The sequence below is a fragment of the Nomascus leucogenys genome, chromosome 3 (genome assembly GCF_006542625.1).
Source record: "Nomascus leucogenys isolate Asia chromosome 3, Asia_NLE_v1, whole genome shotgun sequence".
Lineage (NCBI taxonomy): Eukaryota > Metazoa > Chordata > Mammalia > Primates > Hylobatidae > Nomascus > Nomascus leucogenys.
Genome location: NC_044383.1, coordinates 74,860,527 through 74,883,665, shown reverse-complemented (window position 1 = coordinate 74,883,665; position 23,139 = coordinate 74,860,527).

Sequence of the window (23,139 nt, the reverse complement as noted above, 5' to 3'; positions counted from 1 at the left end):
GAAAAGTGCAAAGGTTTGGGACGTAAGTTTTTTGTACTTTTTTTTTTTGAGACAGAGTCTCGCTCTGTCACCCAGGCTGGAGTGCAGTGGCGCGATCTCGGCTCACTGCAAGCTCTGCCTCCTGGGTTCAAGCCATTCTCCTGCCTCAGCCTCCCGAGTAGCTGGGACTACTGGAGCCTGCCACCATGCCCAGCTAATTTTTTGTATTTTTAGTAGAGACGGGGTTTCACCGTGTTAGCTAGGATGGTCTCAATCTCTTGACGTCGTGATCCACCCGCCTTGGCCTCCCAAAGTGTTGGGATTACAGGTGTGAGCCACCGCACCTGATCTGCTGCCATTTTGATAAAATTATTTGTGCATGTAACTAAAATTTCTATTTCTTTTCCCTCTGGGATCACAGGGCATCATGTTGACTCCATATTTGGTGATACCTGATACTGGTGTTTTTGGTGTAACTTATAGGAGGTCAAAGTAGAAAAGGCTTCCTGGCAAGTACATGTTTTTTTTTCCTGAGTTTCTGGTGTCAATTAATTGTGCCACACACGGGGGCATGACAATTGGAGAAGGTGAGGTTGAGTTAAGTACTCTTCTCCGTTTAGTAGTCACGTTTTCTAGTTTCTTCTTAAAAGTATATCTGACCGATGGGTTTTTATTTATGGCATCTTGACAGAATTTTAGCTTTTCTGGGACTCTCACAAGTTTACATCACAGAAGAAGGTGATAATGGTAAATCGGTAGCTTGTTAAATTGGATAGTCCTGCTCCCACCTTCTGCAGCAAATTGTGGATTCCCTAATTTTATATCAGAATTACCTGGAAGCTGGCAGGGAAAGAGCCATGATTGTGGCTTGGGATGTATGATATAATCCCAGATTTTGTCTGCTTTGAGAGGCAGTGGTGAAGTAGGGCCTGCATTCCTATAAAAATAAACTTCGGAGTAGGCCAACCTGGGGAAATTAACCCGCATGATTTCCACAGTTACCAGAGCAATCCATTCCATATCAGCTACTAATATTAAAACCTATAAATATGTACAGTCATCATAAAATCACCAGGCATTTGAGGAGAATCAGGAGTTAGCACAGAAGTTCTAGCTGGACCATCAGAGTCATTGCCTCAGGAAAAGAGAATCAGTGGTGGACATTAAGAAAATGAAAAGAAATCCAGGTAACATTGTCACTGAGTATTGAGAATGAGAATTGAGAACATACGACCTTCATAAAAGAAAGAGCGGGTTACCATGAAAAGGAAAAATAAGAGCAAGAAGGAGTCTTAAACATTACAAACATCCCAGAAATTAATAACATAAAAAATATAAACTCACTAAAATAATTTTATATCTTCTTTGTGCCTTTACCTACATGGTCATATTTTCTATAATGGAAACATATTTTTTTAGTTAGGACATTCCAATAAAGGTTATTAAAAAAGATGTAAGGCCTTGGGTTTCATTTCTTTAATAATTTACTTTTTAAAATGTATCTTTATATGTGGTTTGAATATTTCTATTATTTAGCTTTCCATTAAAAAAACTCATCAAATGGCAAAAGTTATTTTAATTATCAATTACATTTTTAAATACTATAAAATGGTAAGATTTAGATACTGTAAAACTGTAACACCAAAATTGGCATTATGCATAAAACTGCTAAAAATAAAAACAGTGTATAAAGGCAACTTTTTCTGACTCTAAATTCTTATGCCCTTTTATATTTCTTTAGCTGAGTTGTCAGGAAACAATAGTGTTCTAGAACCAGATCCTGCAAATATTAAGAAATCTTCAGGGCCAGGAAATATGGATATTCTATAATTCAATATACAGAATGAAACAACGCTCTTGATGTATTTGCTATTTTGAAGGCAAAGGAAATTTGATTTGGACCAAGTAACCACTACCAAAAGAATTATGGTGTAAGTAGCAGGTACATTTTTCACTTTTGGGAATACGATAAGCTAAAAAATAAGAGGCTAGAGCTATCATCTTACACAATTTCACTTAGAATCTGAAAACAACCATTCTTAATATTTTTTTCTTTGCCAAGTAAGCAAGTAGAATGGAATCCAAGATGAAAAACTGCAGGATAACAGGAAAGACAGTGAAATGAATACTCTGTTGGGAATTGCAGATAATACAAGAATGACAGACAGGGATGGAGGGGTAGTCTGGAAGTTGAACATGAATCAATAATGTAGTCCTGTTACTATGACAGGGAATACAGTGTGAGGACAAATAAAAGTCTAGCAAGTAGAAACCAAGGGTTCTTTGTTCACTCCACGTGCCATACTTTAAAGCACTGTTTTTATTTATTTCATGGAATACCAAGGCCTTTTGTGGGGATGGGCAGGAGGGCTCTAAAAAGACCAACATAAACAAGCTTTAGAAGGTAAGAATATTGAAAAGATATGAAATTATTTACTGCCTCAAAACCTAATTAGAATAAGGTAAGGGTGTAAAGAAGCAAAAATAAGCAAAAATTCCCAAAGAAATATAGAAAGAATTGTATTAATTCGATAGGAAAAAAGAAGGAAGGCTAATTTGCAAACCACAGGCAAACATATGGGAGTTCCTAGAGCTTGTTGCAGTGGCCAGTTTTCTCCACCTGAGAATCGCGGGAAGAAACTGAATTGTAACAGAGCAGATGCGGACATGAAAAATCACTTTCCTCCGTGATGTTATGCTATTAGATACTGACGTGGGTTAGACAAGTGGATTGTAGAATTTTGTAAAGAGTCAGGGGAGGGGAGAGAAGAAGGAAAGGAGAGGGAGAGAGAGAGAGGGAGGGGAGAGTTATTAATGTCCGTGTTTGTCTGGGATAATTTCTTTTTAAAAACCAATTCCTCAAACAAAGGACTCACTCTGATGCTTTTTAGTAAAGAATCCACACACAAAGGACTAGCCTGTTAGGAAGCCGGCTCTTTGGGGATGGTTTAGAGGATGAAGGTGAGCTCTTCGTGTGTGGTCATGTGTGTGCACATCTGAGTGTCCAATTCCCACGGGAGCTGAGAGGAGCAGAGGGAGAGGAGTGAGGTGTAAAGAAAGGAACTGCTGCGATGAAGATAAAGAGCAGTGGGGAGCAAAGAGCAGCGTGCGTGAGGCCTGCAGCTGCTGGAGCTTGAACAGGGATCAGACGAGGGCTGACTCCCCTGGCTCTGGGCCCCCTGTCTCCACACATCCTATCCCAATTCAAGAAACTCTAAACCTGGTAATGTAGACAGGGACCATCGTGTTTATCTTAGCATTCCTATTAATAATAGTACAAAGGACTGAGGATGGTAGAATAAAGATATGAATGGATACATGGAAGGGGCTGCAGCCTCTCATTGTGTGTAGTGCAGTGACATCCAATAGAGATATAGTGGAAAATGCAAATGCAAGATGCGTATGTAATTCTAAACTTTCTAGTAGCTACATTAAGAAGGTAAAAAGAAGCAAGAGAAATTAATTTTAGTAATACATTTTATTCAACCCAACATATCAAATATCATTTCAATATGTAATCCATATAAAAGTTAGTAGTGGGCTATTTTATATTCTTTTTTTCATATTATTTTTCAACTAGAGCATGAATTTTGCAATTAAATCATATGTTCATTCAGACTAGCCACATTTCAAGTTTTCAATAGTCTCATGGGGCTAGTGGCTGCTGTATTGAACAATACAGGTCTTTATCTGTATTTATATTTTAAGTTTTATAAATATATTAGCTCAATAATGAAATTATGCTATTTCTTTTTTTTTGAGACAGAGTCTTGCTCTGTCACCCAGGCTGGAGTGCAGTGGCACAATCTCGGCTCACTGCAACCTCTGCCTCCCGGGTTCAAGTGATTCTCCTGCCTCAGCCTCCCGAGTAGCTGGGATTACAGGCACATGCCACCACACCCGGCTAATTTTTTTGTATTTTTAGTAGAGACAGAGTTTCACCGTGTTAGCCAGGATGGTCTCGATCTCCTGACCTCAAGATCCGCCCACCTCGGCCTCCCAAAGTGCTGGGATTACAGGCGTGAGCCACCACGCCCGGCCAAAATTATGCTATTTCTAACATGAACTAGCTAACACACTCTCTCATTATATGTCTGTTCTATTTCCCTTTTTAACTATTTGAAAGTTCTTAATAATTGTTTTATATATAAAACTAATAGCTTTCCCAATTATCAATTATTGCAAAATTTCAGTTTACAAAAATTACTATAGGTATATTTGTATTTCAACTGATAGAATTTCAAGGGAGCAGGTTAGGGACTAAAAAGGCCTTGCCCCAGCAGGATTCTAATCTAATCAAGTCTCCTTCTTGCTCTCATATATTACGACAGTTCCAAAAATAATTTGATTTGTTCCACTAATACTATGTTTTAGCTCATAACAATAATGATGAAAATCAACATTTATTTTTTGTTTTGTTTTTTCTTATTATATATGTATATATTTTTTATCATACTTTAAGTTCTAGGGTGCATGTGCACAACGTGCAGGTTTGATACATAGTACACACGTGCCGTGTTGGTTTGCTGCACTCACTGACTCCTCATCTACATTAGGTATCTCTCCTAATGCTATGCCTCCCCCCTGCCCCCCACCCCATGACAGGCCCCAGGGTGTGATGTTCCCTGCCCTGTGTCCAAGTGTTCTTACTGTTCAATTCCCACCTATGAGTGAGAACATGTGGTGTTTGGTTTTCTTTCTTTTTTTTTTTTTTTATCAGCACTTATTCTATTTTATTTTATTTTTTTTACTTTTTTTATTGTTATACTTTAGGTTTTAGGGTACGTGTGCACAATGTGCAGGTTTGTTACATATGTATCCATGTGCCATGGTGTTTGGTTTTCTGTTCTTGTGGTAGTTTGCTCAGAATGATGGTTTCCAGCTGCATCCATGTCCCTGCAAAGGACATGAACTCATCCTTCTTTATGGCTGCATAGTATTCCATGGTGTATATGTGCCACATTTTCTTAATCCAGTCTATCATTGATGGACACTTGGGTTGGTTCCAAGTTTTTGCTATTGTGAATAGTGCTACAATAAACATACATGTGCATGTGTCTTTATAGTAGCATGGAAAATCAACATTTATTAAGATATGTATTAAGCACGTACTTCTATGTGCTGTGAACATTATTGCATCAGCTTTCACAATTACAATGTCAGGTAGGTATTGCTACTGTCTCAGTTTTGGAGATTAGAAAGTTATATAGTCATTCAAGATTTCACAGATGGTAAAAACAACACAGAGCTGATCTAGCACCACAAATGTAGTGGTATAAAACAATAGAAATTTCTTCTCTCCCAGGTCTGGAGTCCAGAAGTCTGAAAGCAAGGTGTCTGCAGGGCTGTACTCCCTCCAAAGACCCTAAGGGAGAATCTCTCCTTGCTTCTTCCAGCTTCTGGTGGCTCCAGGCATTTCTTGGCTTTTGGAGATATTAGAGATTGGAAAACCAAATGGTTTTTCCCCACACTCACACATTCAACACAGAACACCTCTGTGACTAGATGTGTGTGTGGGAAATGGGTTTCCCACATCAATTGAGTGTCCTATAATTTAACTCAGTTTTGATACTATCTGCCAGGAGATAGCAACAGATATCACAGAGTAAGGGCTCAATCCCACAAGACTGCCCCCCAGCTTCAGATGCCAATCACAATAGGTTACCCCCAACTTCTGTTCCACTTGACTACAAATCGGAGGTTCCCATGACCCCCTCCTTGCATTTGATTAATTTGCTAGAGAGGTTCACAGAACTCAGGGAATCACTTATGCTTATCAACTTATTACATTAAAAAGGTTATAATAAAGAATATGGATACACAGCCAGATGAAGAGATACATAGGGTGAGATCTGGCAGGATCTGAGTGTAGAAGCTTCTGTCCCTGTGGAGTTGGAGTGAGCCACTCTCACAGCACGTGAATGTGTTCACCAACCTGGGAGCTCTTTGAACCCTGCAGTTCAGTTATTTTTATAAAGGCTTCATCGCATAGGCATGATTGTTTATCAGTCTCCAGTCTCTCTTCTATTCCTGGAGGATGGGTGTATTAGGCAGTTCTCACACTGCTGTAACAAAATACCTGAGATTGGGTAATTTATAAGAAAAGATATTTAATTGACTCACGGTTCCGCAGGCTGCGCAGGAAGCATAGTGCCAGCATCTGCTTCTGGCAAGGCCACAGGGAGTAAGCCAATTATGGCAGAAGGCAAAGGGGGAGCATGGCTAAAGCAGAGGCAGGAGAGAGAATGGAGGGAGAGGTGCCACACACTTTTAAATGACCAGATCTTGCAAGAATTCACTCACGATTTTGAGGACAGCACCAAGGAAATGGTGTTAATCCATTCATGAGAAATCCACCCCCATGATCCAATCACCTTCCACCAGGCCCCGCCTCCAGCACTGGGAATTATAATTTGACATGAAATTTCAAAGTGACACAGATCCAAACTATATTTTTCTGCCCCTAGCCCCTCAAGTCTCATGTTCTTCCACATTGCAAAATATAGTCATGCCTTCCCAACAGTCTCCCAAAGACTTAACTCATTCCAGAGTTAACTCAAAAGTCCACACTCCAAAGTCTCATCTGAGACAAGGCAAGTCCTTTCCATTTATGAGTCTGTAAAATAGAAAACAGGTTATTTACTTCCAAGATAAAATGGGGGTATAGGCACAGGGTAAACATTCACATTCTGAAAGGGAGAAATTGGCCATAAGAAAGGGGGTACAGGCCTTATGCAAGTCTGAAACCCAAACTTTGAAACCCAGGGCAGTCATTAAATGGTACAGCTCCAAAATAATCTCCATTGACTGCATGTCCCACATCCAGAACACACCAATACAAGGGGTCAGCTCTCATGGCCTTGGGCAGCTATGCCCCGTGACTTTGCAGGGTTCAGCTCCCATGGCTGCTCTCACAAGTCGTTGAGTGCCTGTAGCTTTTCCAGGTGCATGGTGCAAGCTGCCAGTGGATCTACCATTCTGGGGTCTGGAGGACAGTGATCCCTTTCTCACAGCTCCACTAGGCAGTGCCCTAGTAAGGACTCCATGTGGGAACTCCAACCTCACATTTTCCCTCTGCACTGCCCTATTTGAAACTCTTTGTGAGGTCTCTGACCTCTGCAGCAAGCTTCTGCTGGGCACCCAGGCTTTCTCATATACCCTCTAAAATTTGGAGGATGCCAAGCCTCCTTCACTCTTGCATTCTGTATGCCTGCAGGCTTAACATCACGTGGAAGCCACCAAGTCTTATGGCTTGCACCCTCTGGAACCAGAGCAGCAGCCTGAGCTGTACCTGAACCCCCTTGAGCCTAGGATGGGGCTGGAGCAGCCTGAATGTGGGAACAGTGTCCAAAGGCTGCACAGGGCAGCCAGGCCCTGGGCCTCACCCACACAACCATTCTTCCCTCCTACACCTATGGGTCTGTGATGGAAGGGGCTGCCTTGAAGATCTCAGAAATACCTTCAACATCTTTTTTCCATTGTCTTGGCAATCAGCACTTGGCTCCTTTTAATTTTTAAAAATTATTATTTTTTTTTGCTTTTCCACAGGAGAAGTTCCAAGACGCCTTTTTAGTTTGGCAAACTTCTCTAGCAAGTGGTTGCTCCATAGCCTGCTTGAATTCCTCTCTCGAAAAAGCTTTTTCTTTCTCTGCCTCATGGTCAGGCTGCAAATCTTCCACTTTTAAGCTCTGCTTCCTGTTTAAACATAAATTCCAACTTTAAGCCATTTATTTTCTCCTGCATTTCCTCCTTTAAGTCATTTATTTCCTCCTGTAGGTTGTTAGAAGCAATCAGGCCACATCTTGAACACTTTGCTGCTTAGAAATTTCTTCTGCCAGATACCCTAAATCATTACTCTAAAGTTCAAACTTCCACAGATTCCTAGGGCATGAATAGAATTCAGCTAAGTTCTTTGCAAAGGCATAACATGCATGACCTTTGCTCCAGTTCCCAATAAGTTCTTCATTTCCATCTGAGACCCTGGCAGTGTGAACTGCATTGTCTGTATCACTGCCAGCACTTTGTTCACAATAATTTAATCAGTATCTAAAAAGTCCCAAACTTTCCCTCATCTTCCTGTCTTCTGAGCCCTCCAAACTCTTCCAACTTCTGCTGATTACCCAGTTCCAAAGCTGCTTCCACATTTTCAGGTGTCTTTATAGCAACACCCCATTCCAGGTACCAATTTTCAGTGTTAAGCTGTTCTTGCATTGCTGTAAAGAAATACCTGTGACCAGTAATTTATAAGAAAAGAGGGTTAATTGGCTCATGGTTCTACAGGCTGAACAGCAAACATAGTAGCATCTGCTTCTAGGGAGCCCTCAGGAAGCTTACAATCATGGCCGAAGGTGAACAGGGAGCAGGCACATCACATGGTGGACACAGCAGCAAGAGAGAGAGAGCAAGGTGTCACATGCTTTTAAACAGCCAGATCTCCTAAGAAGTCACTCACTATCACGAGGACAGCACCAAGAGGAGGGTGCTAAACTATTCATGAGAAATCCACCTCCATGATCCAATTGCCCCCAGCAATCCCCACCTCCAACACCGGTGATTACAATTTGACACGAGATTTAGAGGGGACACATATTCAAACCCTATCAATGGGGAATGGAGCTGAAACTTCCAAATGTCTAATCATGGCTTGGTCTTTCTGGTGACAACCCCGACCCAGGAACCCCTAAGAGTTGACTCATTGGAACAAAAGATGTTCATCCAAGAAATTCCAAAGAATTAGAATTTCTGTGTCAGGAACTGGGGAGGAAGACCAAAATATATGTTTCTTATTATAAATTGCAATATCCTAGTAAACATAACTCAAATCTGCCTCTGTCTTCATGTGTCCTTTCCTCTTCTTATAAGGGCACCAGGGCGTCAGTCATCACAAGATCCTTAACTAATTACATCTGTAAAGATCCTATTTCCAAATAAGATCACATTCTGAGGTTCTGAGTAGGTGTGGGTTTTTGGAGGACACCATTTGACTCATTCAGGGAGACTTGTGCCATGCAGAGTCTCCTCATGGGACTGCTAAATTGTGCCCCACAACACTCAGTGATCAGCCTTTAAAGAAGACACCATTTTCCCCTTGTGTCTTGGCATCAAGAAAGATAAAACTGCCGATGTACCTTAGGTACCTTCAGAACAGTAAAAAAAAAAAAAACAATAAAATAAAATAAAATAAATAAAATAAAAGAAGGCCAGAAAGTCCAGAGGCCATGGATGGTTAAAATGGAAGGAATAAGCAGCCCTCACCCCTTGGCCCACCATGTCTTGCACAGGCCTCATCTCCCAGCCATGCTGCCCTCTCACCAACAGGGACTGGAACTAAAACTTTACTGGCGAAAAATTAATTTCAAATGAAACCAAATATAAATTCCATCTCTCTCAGAAAGACTTCACATAATATTTTTAGTGAAGTGTGCTGCCTCCTCTGGACTTCTGTAGTACTTTGTATCTCATTTTATTTTGCTTTTTAAGTTTCCTTCTTTTTCTATTGATTGGAATAGTTTCAGAAGGAATGGTACCAGCTCCTCCTTGTACCTCTGGTAGAATTCAGCTGTGAATCCATCTGGTCCTGGACTTTTTTTGGTTGGTGAGCTATTGATTATTGCCACAATTTCAGAGGCTGCTATTGGTCTATTCAGAGATTCAACTTCTTCCTGGTTTAGTCTTGGGAGGGTGTATGTGTCTAGGAATTTATCCATTTCTTCTAGATTTTCTAGTTTATTTGCATAGAGGTGTTTGTAGTATTCTCTGATGGTAGTTTGTATTTCTGTGGGATCAGTGGTGATATCCCCTTTATCATTTTTTATTGCATCTATTTGATTCTTCCTTCTTTTCTTCTTTATTAGTCTTGCTAGCAGTCTATCAATTTTGTTGATCTTTTCAAAAAACCAGCTCCTGGATTCATTAATTTTTTGAAGGGTTTTTCGTGTCTCTATTTCCTTCAGTTCTGCTCTGATTTTAGTTATTTCTTGCCTTCTGCTACCTTTTGAATGTGTTTGCTCTTGCTTTTCTAGTTCTTTTAATTGTGATGTTAGGGTGTCAATTTTGGATCTTTCCTGCTTTCTCTTGTGGGCATTTAGTGCTATACATTTCCCTCTACACACTGCTTTGAATGTGTCCCAGAGATTCTGGTATGTTGTGTCTTTGTTCTCGTTGGTTTCAAAGAACATCTTTTTTTCTGCCTTCATTTCGTTATGTACCCAGTAGTCATTCAGGAGCAGGTTGTTCTGTTTCCATGTAGTTGAGCAGTTTTGAGTGAGTTTCTTAATCCTGAGTTCTAGTTTGATTGCACTGTGGTCTGAGAGACAGTTTGTTATGATTTCTGTTCTTTTACATTTGCTGAGGAGAGCTTTACTTCCAACTATGTGGTCAATTTTGGAATAGGTGTGGTGTGGTGCTGAAAAAAATGTATAGTCTGTTGATTTGGGGTGGAGAGTTCTGTAGATGTCTATTAGGTCCGCTTGGTGCACAGCTGAGTTCAATTCCCGGGTATCCTTGTTAACTTTCTGTCTCGTTGATCTGTCTAATGTTGACAGTGGGGTGTTAAAATCTCCCATTATTATTGTGTGGGGGTCTAAGTCTCTTTGTAGGTCACTCATGACTTGCTTTATGAATCTGGGTGCTCCTGTATTGGGTACATATATATTTAGGATAGTTAGCTCTTCTTGTTGAATTGATCCCTTTACCATTATGTAATGGCCTTCTTTGTCTCTTTTGATCTTTGTTGGTTTCAAGTCTGTTTTACCAGAGACTAGGATTGCAACCCCTGCCTTTTTTTGTTTTCCATTTGCTTGGCAGATCTTCCCCCATCCCTTTATTTTGAGCCTATGTGTGTCTCTGCATGTGAGATGGGTTTCCTGAATACAGCACACTGATGGGTCTTGACTCTTTATCCAATTTGCTAGTCTGTGTCTTTTAATTGGAGCATTTAGCCCATTTACATTTAAAGTTAATATCATTATGTGTGAATTTGGTCCTGTCATTATGATGTTAGCTGGTTATTTTGCTCGTTAGTTGATGCAGTTTCTTCCTAGCCTTGATGGTCTTTACATTTTGGCATGTTTTTGCAGTGGCTGGTACTGGTTGTTCCTTTCCATGTTTAGTGCTTCCTTCAGGAGCTCTTTTAGGGCAGGCCTGGTGGTGACAAAATCTCTCAGCATCTGCTTGTCTATAAAGTATTTTATTTCTCCTTCACTTATGAAGCTTAGTTTGGCTGAATATGAAATTCTGGGTTGAAAATTCTTTTCTTTAAGAATGTCGAATGTTGGCCCCCACTTTCTCCTGGCTTGTAGAGTTTCTGCTGAGAGATCCGCTGTTAGTCTGATGGGCTTCCCTTTGTGGGAAGCCCAACCTTTCTCTCTGGCTGCCCTTAACATTTTTTTCCTTCATTTCAACTTTGGTGAATCTGATAATTATGTGTCTTGGAGTTGCTCTTCTCGAGGAGTATCTTTGTGGCGTTCTCTGTATTTCCTGAATCTGAATGTTGGCCTGCCTTGCTAGATTGGGGAAGTTCTCCTGGATAATCTCCTGAAGAGTGTTTTCCAACTTGGTTCCATTCTCCCTGTCACTTTCAGGTACACCAGTCAGATGTAGATTTGATCTTTTCACATAGTCCCATATTTCTTGGAGGCTTTGTTCATTTCTTTTTATTCTTTTTTCTCTAAACTTCCCTTGTCACTTCATTTCATTCATTTCATCTTCCATCACTGATACCCTTTCTTCCAGTTGATCGCATCGGCTCCTGAAGCTTCTGCATTCTTCACGTAGTTCTGGAGCCTTGGCTTTCAGCTCCGTCAGCTCCTTTAAGGACTTCTCTGCATTGGTTATTCTAGGTATCCATTTGTCTAATTTTTTTTTCAAAGTTTCTAACTTCTTTGCCGTTGGTTTGAATTTCCTCGGACTAGTTTGATCGTCTGAAGTCTTCTTCTCTCAATTTGTCAAAGTCATTCTCTGTCCAGCTTTGTTCCATTGCTGGTGAGGAGCTGTGTTCCTTTGGAGGAGGAGAGGTGCTCTGCTTTTTAGAGTTTCCAGTTTTTCTGCTTTGTTTTTTCCCCATCTTTGTGGTTTTATCTACTTTTGGTCTTTGATGATGGTGATATACAGATGGGTTTTTGGTGTGGATGTCCTTTCTGTTTGTTAGTTTTCCTTTTAACAGAGAAGACCCTCAGCTGCATGTCTGTTGGAGTTTGTTAGAGGTCCACTCCAGACCCTGTTTGCCTGGGTATCAGCAGCGGTGGCTGCAGAACAGTGGATTTTGGTGACCCGCAAATGATGCTGTCTGATTGTTCCTCTGGAAGTTTTGTCTCAGAGGAGTACCCGGCCATGTGAGGTGTCAGTCTGCCCCTACTGGGGGTTGCCTCCCAGTTAGGCTGCTCGGGGGTCAGGGACCCACTTAAGGAGGCAGTCTGCCTGTTCTCAGATCTCCAGCTGCATGCTGGGAGAACCACTACTCTCTTCAAAGCAGTCAGACAGAGACATTTACGTCTGCAGAGGTTACTGCTGTCTTTTTGTTTGTCTGTGCCCTGCCCCCAGAGGTGGAGCCTACAGAGGCAGGCAGGCCTCCTTGAGCTGTGGTGGTCTCCACCCAGTTCGAGCTTCCCAGCTGCTTTGTTTACCTAATCAAGCCTGGGCAATAGCAGGCGCCCCTCCCCCAGCCTCACTGCCACCTTGCAGTTTGATCTCAGACTGCTGTGCTAGCAGTCAGTGAGACTCTGTGGGCGTAGGACCCTCTGAGCCAGGTGCGGGATATAATCTCCTGGTGTGCTGTTTTTCAAGCCCGTTGGAAAAGCGCAGTATTAGGATGGGAGTGACCCAATTTTCCAGGTGCCGTCTGTCACCCCTTTCTTTGACTGGGAAAGGGAACTCCCTGACCCCTTGCACTTCCCGAGTGAGGCAGTGCCTTGCCCTGCTTCGGCTCACGCACAGTGCGCTGCACCCAGTGTCCTGCACCCACTGTCTGGCACTCCCTAGTGAGATGAACCTGGTACCTTAGATGGAAATGCAGAAATCACCCGTCTTCTGCGTCACTCACACTGGGAGCTGTAGACTGGAGCTGTTCCTATTAGGCCATCTTGGCTCTACTTTTTAAGTTAACAACAATTTATTGAATACATACCACATACAAAACATTAAACTAAATAGGACTAGAGGGAGATTAACTGGAAAGGGGTGACTTGGATGTGGGGAGACATAAATGTGACAAAAACACTGCTCTCAATTAAGTTTTCCATCTGGTAGGGGAAGTGGGCATAAAAAATTATAGAAGAAGAGGCCAGGCGTGGTGGCTCACACATGTAATCCCAGCACTTTGGGAGGCCAAGGCGGGTGGATCACCTGGGGTCATGAGTTCGAGACCAGCCTAACCAACATGGTGAAACCCTGTCTCAGAATTATCCAGGCGTAGTGGCACACGCCTGTAATCCAAGCTACTTCAGAGGCTGAGGCAGGAGAATTGCTTGAACCCAGGAGGCAGAGGTTGCAGTGAGCCGAGAACGTGACACTGCGCTCCAGCCTGGGTGACATAGCCAGACTCTGTCTCAATAAATAAATGAATAAATAAATAAAATGAAAAAGAGAGGGCACTGGGAGGGTTTGGTATGGAAGCAGCCACCTTCTGGCTCTTTATTGGAACTTGGCATTACATAGCACCTACTTCTTCCAAAAACATCTCTCAGAAACAGCCACTTGGGGGAGCACTTCTGGGCCTGAAGGCAAGAGAATCCTCTTGCAGTGTTTCCCCATTTCCGCTTTTTACTGTAATCCTTTCAGTACCAGTCTTAGCTTTTCCCTTATTAATAGTTCTTAACAGAAATCATATTGGAATCACTGTGTGTGCAGGCTTCTCGTGGACACACTGAGTTGAGAAGCAGCTCCAAGCAATTCTGATTGCCTCCCCCCATTCCCTTTCCTGAGTACAAATGTGAATAGATGGGGACAAGGACCTTCTTGGCTATTGTCTTTGCTGCCTCTGAATGTATAACCCAAGGCATTGCCATGGAAGGCAATGCATAATATTTGCTGCATGAATGGACCAGTGGATAAACAGTATCATGATTCCAACTACAAGGAAATGTCTTGATGAATCTCCATTAGTTATTGTGATTGGCAGATTCTAAGAGGTGCCACGGGTCCCTGCCTCCCACCCTACATGCCCTTGTTTCGCCCCTTCTCCTTGAATGTGAGCCAAACTTATTGACTTGCTCTAATAAATAGAATTTGACAGAAGCAATGAAATGCCCGTCCAAGGTTTGGTTACAAAAAGACTGTGGCTTCTATTTTGGGCACTTTCTCTCTTTCCCTCTCTCTCTTAGAGCCATCACTCTGGGGAAAGCTAGCTGCCATGTTTTGAGTAGTGCTATGGAGAAGCCCACACGGAAGGAATGGATGTCTCTGGCCAGCAGCCAGTGAGACCTTTCATTCAACAATCCTTGGGGAACTAAATTCTGCCAACAGCCACATGAGTGAACTTCGAATGGGATCCCTGTTCCCACCCTCGTTAAACCCTGAGATGACTGCAGCCCTGGCCAAGAGCCTGATCACAGCCTTGTGAGAGACCCCAACTCAGAGGCTGCCAGCAAAGAGGAGCCTGGATTCCTGATCCACAGAAATGATATTGCCCAAGCTGCTAATTCTGGGGTAAGTTGTTATGCAGTAATAGATAACTAACACGGTTGCTGCTCGTGCCTATGTCCAGTCCAAATGTCTTATATGAGAAACAGAATTTCTGACTAGATAGAGAAACTTAGAGCCTATCCTTCCAACCCCTTCGTGGTACAGATGAGAAGATTCAGGCTTAGAGAGGAAGCTTGACCTGACCAAGGGTGCAAGGTGAGGAGGTATAGCAGAGTCGAGACCCCTGGCCTTAGATCCTGAGGACATCAGGGCTCTTTTTACTCCTTGGTGGCTGCCTCGGCTGAAAAATTGATCTTTGTGCCAGGGGCATAACGTGAGAACTGACATAGTAGTGATTCCAGTTATCTATCAATAACAGCTTAATTGTCTATAAGTTGGGAACAATGTATCAAACATGGAAAGATGGAAGGACATTTTAAATATTATATATAATATTACAAAATGTATTGTAATTATATATCATATGTCATGTAATTATTATATATATTATTATAGGAATTATGATAATAAATTACATTTTATTATTTCCTACATCTAAAATTTTGCACTTATAGAATCTTTGAAGCAATCTCACAATATGAGTAATGACCTCTATTTTATAGACATATCAAATCATTTGCCTCAGTTCACAGCTGGGACCTGAACCCAGCTCTCTGAGCCCAGGTGCCAGGAGTGGCTGCCAGCCTAGAACTCCCTGTAGGGATCCTCCTAGTGATCTGGTGCCACCCCAACCCAATGCCACTGTCATTCCTGCTGTTCTTTTTGGCTAGGCTACTATTCTACCTCCACCCTGGTGTAATTGGTATAATTTCTATAAGATTGTGCTGTGTGAAATAAATAATATTTTAAAGTTTTTTTGTGTCCCAGATCTTAATGACAAATAACAACAATCAATAATAATAGTGAAGGAAGCAAAGAAAAAAGAAAGAAAGAAAGAAAAAAGCAAACATTTTTTGCAGAATAGCATTCCCACTGTGGCTTCCACCTAGACTTTTAAAAGGCAAAGAGTCATCCGCCTTCTCAAAATCAACAGGAAGCCTCCCTGACTCCTGCACTTTTTGCCAAAACCCTTTTAACAGGTGGAAGCACCACACAGAGGCTTTAAAATGTACTGTTTGAGACATATTCTACATAGTCTGCTTTACACAACTCAGCTCAAGGACGTGACAACAGACTTGGGCACAGGGGTTATAACACGGACTCCAGGAAGCCTTCTCACATCAACAGACTTCACAACACCACCAAACTCCTCAAGCCTCAGGTCAGGGGCTGCACCGTGGAGATGGCTGCACAGGAGAAATACCGACTCTTAAGAGGATATAACAAACCACAGGCCACGTGGCTGAGTTGGCAGACATCTCTCGCCTTACAATAGGCTGGAAAGGCAAATCGGCAGATTCTGTAATCATCTGAAGGACCTTTCCATAAAGCAGCCTGAGATTTACATCAGCAACAGGGACCTGTAAACACAGTATAATTCTTCCTTCTTCCTCTGTCTTCACCTCCCGCCTCTGCAGCACACTCACGCACACACACAAGCACACATTCACTCATCTGCACACTTGTGCATATGCACACACACATGCGTGTACACATCTGCATCCTATATTACTCCCACTCTCTGCTCATTTCAGACTTATTTGTTTAAAGCCCCCTTCACCTGATTATTTCACTTGCATTTTTCAGTTGCTCTTGGTGTACCCACAACCTGAATTTATTAATTGCTTCCTTTTTTCTTCTTATAGAATTTTCTTTAAAATGTTTCTGAAAATCCATGAACTGCATTTTTTCCCCTGGCAACCCCCCCAGAACCATCTGTGCTCCTTCCCCTGCCCCCTGACCAACCCTGCCGGCTGTCACGAGGGAACCTCTCTTCAACATCATCCTGGGAATTTCATTCCCGACTTTCCAATTGAATTCCCCCATTTTCTAGATTCCACGTCTTTTCCTATCTTGATCATTTCCCTGTTTCTATGGATAACATCCTTCAGTTGTTTCTTAAGAAAGGGCAGACGGGAGGACAATTTTTGAGAAATTTCCTCTCTGAGAGTATCTTCCTTTTACTCTCATGCTCGACTGATATTTTGGCTGGGTATACATTTCAAGTTTATAAATAATTTGCCTTCTGGATTTTGAGAATATTGCTCTACTGTTTTCTGGCATCAAGTGTGGCTACTGAAACATCCACTGCCATTCTGATCCATGTTCCTTTGTGCGTGACTTTATTTTTCTCTCTGAAAGCCCTTTAAAAATTATTATTAATCTTCTCTTTATCTCTTATATACTGGAATTTATAATAATACATCTTATGATGAGTCTGTTTGCAATTTATTGAGCCATTCTTTCCACCTGGATATTCACCTAGTTTTCTTCAAAAAAAATAATTTCAACTTTTATTTTAGATTCTGGGGGTACATGTGCAGGTTTGTTACATGGGTATATTGCATGATGCTGAGGTTTTGGGTATGATTTATCTGGCCATCCAGGTAGTGAGCACAGTACCTACCCAATGATTAGTTTTTCAACCCTTGCTCTCCTCCCTCCCTCCCCTCCTAGTAAGCCCCAGTGTCTATTGTTGCCATCTTCATGTCTGTGAGTACCTAGTGTTAAGCTCCTACGTGTAAGTGAGAACATGTGGTATTTGATTTTTTGTTCCTGCATTAATTCACTTGGGATAATGGCCTCCAGTTGCATCCATGTTGCTGTGAAGGACAAGATTTCATTCTTTTTTAATGGCTGTGTAGTATTCCATGGCGTATATGTACCACATTTCCTTTATCCAATCCACTATTGATGGGCACCTAGACTGATTCTATGTCTTTGCTATTGGGAATAGTGCTGTGATGAACATGTGAGTGCATGTGTCTTTTTGGTGGGATGATGTATTTTCTTGTGGATATCTACCTGATAATGGGAGATAATCACACAATTTTCTTAGGGCATTTCTTTGGCAATTTTCTTATTCCTATTTTATCTCTTTTCTCTTTCTGGAACTCAGATGTATTTTCTTGGTTGAAACTTTAATATCTTTTTTTCTTCTTCTTTTCTAAGTGTTTGCCTTTTTGCTTTATTTTCTGGAAGAGTTTCTTGATTCTAAGTTTTAATTTTCAACAGTACTTTCTGATTTTTAGTGACTCTTTTTTGAAATCTTTCTGTTCTTAGTTTATGAATGCAGCATATTATCTTATCTCTCTAAAGGTATTTACTTTGGGAAGGATTTTCTTCTGTTTTCTGTACTTACTCTCTTCCCTCTGTGTCCTTTTTATTCTTTATTTTCTCTTTTCCCATTCATGTTGGAGGCTTTCCTAAAATGACAATAATGCTTAGCTGTTTATTTCTAATAAAATCAAGAAGAGATGGAGACTTTCTGGGAATCTTTGTATGTGCAGGTGAGAATCATTAAGCTGGAAAACATTTTTGCAGGGTGATCAGGCAGTGAAACGGCCATTTGATTTTGAAATAGAGCCTAAAAGTCACTTTCTGGAATTTTGCTCTCTGAGCATTTAGTTTTTGTGAGAAGAATCCTCCAGTTTCCTGCCTGTGGGCCATATACCTAGCTGCCAATGTCATGAGACCAATTACCATGCAGTATTCAATCTTTCATTTAATTTCTTCATTTAATGTCCCTCACTAGGTCTGCCATCTCTGAGTTCAAAGCTTCTTCCTGTGAGTTCTCAGGAAAGTAAATCTCATTTCTCTCACTTGGAGAGCTTGGAATGTGTAGGTGCTGTATATTTGCTGACAGAACAACATGGGGAGAGAGCCAGGGGGTCTAGCCAGTCCATACATGAAGACTTTCAACCAATTCTGTTGTTCAGCTTCATGCCTCATCCCTTCTTTCTGCAATATCAGATTGATAGTCTGAGAATCGCAGAGATTCTCTGGATAAAGTGGTTTCTCATCTCTGAGGCTCCTTCAAATATGACTTCCATTGCTAAGTCAGTTACTGCAGATCTATGTGCCTCTGTTGTCCAAAGGTGTGCTGAAATTTCTTGTCTGCTGATATCTTAGCCCACATTCTCTATATCCTCATGGATAAATACATATGGTCACATATTATATATAAAATACATATTATTCCTTTATTTTCATTTTATCAGAGTCTTCAGAGTGAGAGGAAACATACGTAGGCAGTCATTCTGGCATATTTGACCTGAAGTCTTAAATGGGCTTGTTGATTCTGATAACAAAACCAAGAGAACTTTCTGGAGTGATGGAGAGGTTCTCCACTTTGATTGCAGTGGTGGTTACATGACTGTATTGATTTGTTAAAGCTCATCTAGCAGTACCTTTGAAAAGTGCGCATTTCTTTTATAAGTGGAATTTTAAAAAGCTGAGATAGAAGCAGAGAGTAGAATGGTATTTACCAGGGGCTGGGAGAAGGACTGGGGAGATGTTGGTCAAAGATTACAAAATTTCATTTAGGAGAAATTAGTTAAAGAGATCTATTGTATAACATTGTAACTACAGTTAACAACAATGGATTATATTCTTAAAAATTGCTAAGAGAGTAGATTTTAAGTGTTCTTACTACAAAATGGTAATGATATATGTGTTTAATTATCTGAATTTAAGCATTCCACAAATGTATACATATTTCAAAACATCATGTGGTATCCCATAAGTATATAGTTTTTGTCAGTGAAAAAATAAATTAAAAAAACAAAATGTGTGTACTTGACTGCATACAAATTATACTTCAATAAAGTTGATTTAATAATAAAATATTTTATGGACACCTGTTAGCGTGAAGATAAAGCACAGAATCCTAGTCAAGATGCTCTACAAACGATGCTGAAATTACTCTCCTGCTTGTTCTCCTGAATTCTAGTTAAACCTCTCTCCAATCTGAGAAGTGGTCCATTTTCCCCTGACACACAGTGCCTAGCCCACTTCTGTGTATTGACGATGCCCAGAGAGCCTCATTTAAAACTATCCAACGCATATCTGTTCCTTTTCCAGGAGGCTTTTTCTAACCACTGAGCACTGAAAGATTATTGTTTCTTCTAATCTCTTATTTTTTGTCTATACTAGTTACTTGGCATTTCAAAATGTACTGCTTTGAGAAATCTCTTTTATGGTTTTGCATTATTTTAATTTCTGCATTGATATTTCACTTTTCATATGTGCATGTCTCATTGTCCTGAAAAAGATTCATTTTCTAGAGGGCTAGGAGTGTGTATTATGCATGTTGACATCTCTCCTAGTGTCTAGCATAATGCTATACACATAGTTGGCAGTCAATAAATATTTGTTGAATGAAGGATAAGATAATAAATCATGTAGACGTTTTAAATAGAGGAAACTGGGGATTTGGGAACTGCAGAGAGAAGGATTTGCATTACTAGTAAGAATTGTTCAAACAGAATCATCCAAAGAGTATACTGAATTAACAGAAGGCCAAAGTCATTTATAATCTGCATTTTTTAAAGGATGTACATTATAATGAAATCAACACAACTTATAAAGTGAGTCCATAGGACCTATGGGACTGCTAAGAACAATCTATAATTGGAATATGTTAATTTTAAACCCTAGTGATTTCTGAATTTATTCCCATGGATTTATTGCTAGGAATTCTGACATTGTCCCAGGAGGCAATATCTTGAGCTATGTATGGCATTCTTCATGTCATCTTCTCTCCTTGCTTCAGTGCCATCAAGATAACAAGCACTTCTGCAATCCTAGGTAGAATGTATATGCTGCAGACAGTAGGAATGAATTCAGCTGTAACATATGCTACACATTTATTATGCACAGCTTGTTAGATTCTGATTTCTGATCTGCCATTTTTCCCTAAGGAATATAGACTGCCTGTGTGGCAAAAAATAATATGGGCAACTATTTATAAAAAAGGGTGCACTATTTATAAAAAAAAAAAAGAGCCCCAAATGAACTCATTCGTAAGTCATATATGATCTTTCTTTTACTTACTCATTAGATGAATTTATTTATGATAAGTAAGTTTTCATGGTGTCATATTTATTTTATCACAGAGAGAAAGAGTACATGCCCAGAAATTGGATGCCACACATTCCCACTCAACTTGCAGTAATGAGGGCTGTTCTCACCGATTTACTTTCTGTCTGGCAGACAAGAGGGTTGTTCGTTTTATCATTGTTGCCCACACCTATCAGCCTTCCCTCCAATTTGATGACTACCACAGCACTATATATAGCAAATCTCCTCAGGGGCTATAATTATTCATCTTTCAGAAGGCACAAGATCTATAATGGATGAGTGCTGTAGACAAGAAACCAGTTTATAGGTTTATCTCCTAAGCGAAAGAATAATCTGTCTTTATTGGAGGAATAGACCATTACCATTTAATAGAAGAGTTGTAAGTATTGAAAAAGATTGTATAAATGCATTTGTGGCTCAGGCACATAAAATCTTCTGGTATTGCCACGTAGAAAGCAAAAGCTGACTATTTCATTTCATCAGATCATACCATGATTTGGAAAATTCAGAGAACTGTCATGAAGACTTAGCTTGTTGTCTTGAGTTATGAATTACTCTTAAGTTAATATCACTACTGCTGCTATTGGAAGTTCCTGATTTCATAATATTTTTGAGAGGAGTAGTCAATCAAGGACTCAAGCTGTTATTTCCATCAGAGAAGGTGGCTTAAAATGTCTCCTATGGCATGTGTCTTGGTTATTCTTTGAATTTCCAGTTGAACATGCAATCCATTTTGCCCTGTATGTTTAGGTGTTATGGTAGCCAGCAGTGCATTTTTCTCCATTTGTTTTGCAGTATTCTGTTGGTTTTCACTACAGCTTGTTTACCCACTGAAGCATTTGAAAATTGCTTATGCCAAGTAGTAAATTGGTTCTGCTCAACGGTATTCTGATTTGTCTTAGTTGAGGCTCTTTAGAATTCAAAGAAAAAGCCTTCCAAGCTACCCTAAGGAAGGTGCTGTTATAGGAGAATGTCAGGTCATTGCATGGATATGTATAGATTCAGAGACAAAGTGAAAAATTGATGCTTTCCCTATATCTGGGGCTACACAATCTCTCTCTTTGCTTTTCTCTCATCTGTCTATTCTTGCCCTTTTCATTAGCTTCTTCTCTTACTCATCTTTCCCATGACCCATTAAGCCCACAGCTCCAATTCTATATTATGACTTCTGCTTCACTACAGTTTCCATTGCTAAATTCAAACTCTTCTGAAAATTGGATTGATCTACTCTCTCAATAGCGATGTTCCCTTTGGGATGCTCTGTCACCCAGGCTGGAGTGCAATGGCGCGATCTCAGCTCACTGCAATCTCCACCTCCCAGTTTCAAGCAATTCTCCTTCCTCAGCCTCCTGAGTAGCTGGGACTACAGGTGTGTACCACCACACTTGGCTAATGTTTTGTATTTTTGGTACAGTTGTGGTTTCACCATGTTGACCAGGCTGGTCTCAAACTCCTGACCTTAGGTGACCTGCCTGCCTCGGTCTCCCAGTGTTGGGATTACAGGGGTGAGCCATGGTGCCCGGCCCTGGGATGCTCCTTCAAGACCCAGGGATAGGGCAGTTTCTCTAGAAGAGGCCCTAGGAAGCATAGGCCATGAAACCCAGCAAGTCATGGATGTCTTTCCTATCGTATTCTCAAGCCTCTCCATTGTCTCACATTTAAGTCTTCAAGCTGCCTTGGAAATAGGAGCAATTTTATCACATGCCTGTACTCCTGAATACACACCAAGCTACCCTTTGAGTTACAGTTTTTCAATTCTGCAGAAACTATAAAATTAAAGCAGTTTCTGAAAGTTTCTGGATCAGAGGCCATCAATCTGTATGTCCTCTATTGCAAAACACCAGTACCAGTATCTGAGTTTTCTTTCTTGACCACTTTTGGGGGCCATATTCTAACCATCAATGACTGACTGTGCAATATAGAAAGGAGGTCAGGGTCTGGACATGACTGTTCCACCACAAACTGGAACTCTAGTTCCCCTAATGTAAATTTAGTTAAGTCCTCTTGTTCAAACAATAGGCGATTGGAATTGTTTCTTTTGCTCTCAGCAAAGGTATACCAAGTAAAATTGAACCCATGAGTCTGGACTGGAGAACACAGGTCAGATACCAAGACTAAAAACCAGACCCTTAATAGCATGGTCAGGAGATAGGAGAGAATACTGCTATGGGGAAGCCATGAAGGGATTTAGTCCTTAATGTATATGCTTCTATCATACTACACTGTAGCGCATGTACAAATCTATCTTCCTAAAAGAAGCTTAGGATTCTCGAGGGCACAGATGATGTACTAGTTGTCTGTGGGTCCCAGGACTCAACACGGTACCTGGCACATAGTAGGTACACAACAGTATTTGCTAATTGAATGAATGGATTGTATAAGGAAACTTCTCTGCTGACATCAGCAAGGGCTTCCTCAAGTAGGAGCCAGCTTTTCTCCTTGTGCCTTCCTGTGTGTGTAGAATATTGAGTGGATTAATCATCCTAATTAAAATTTAAATATATTTTCTGATCTTAGGCAATTTCAGGAAGTGTTTTTTTTCATTGTCAGCCTTCAAAA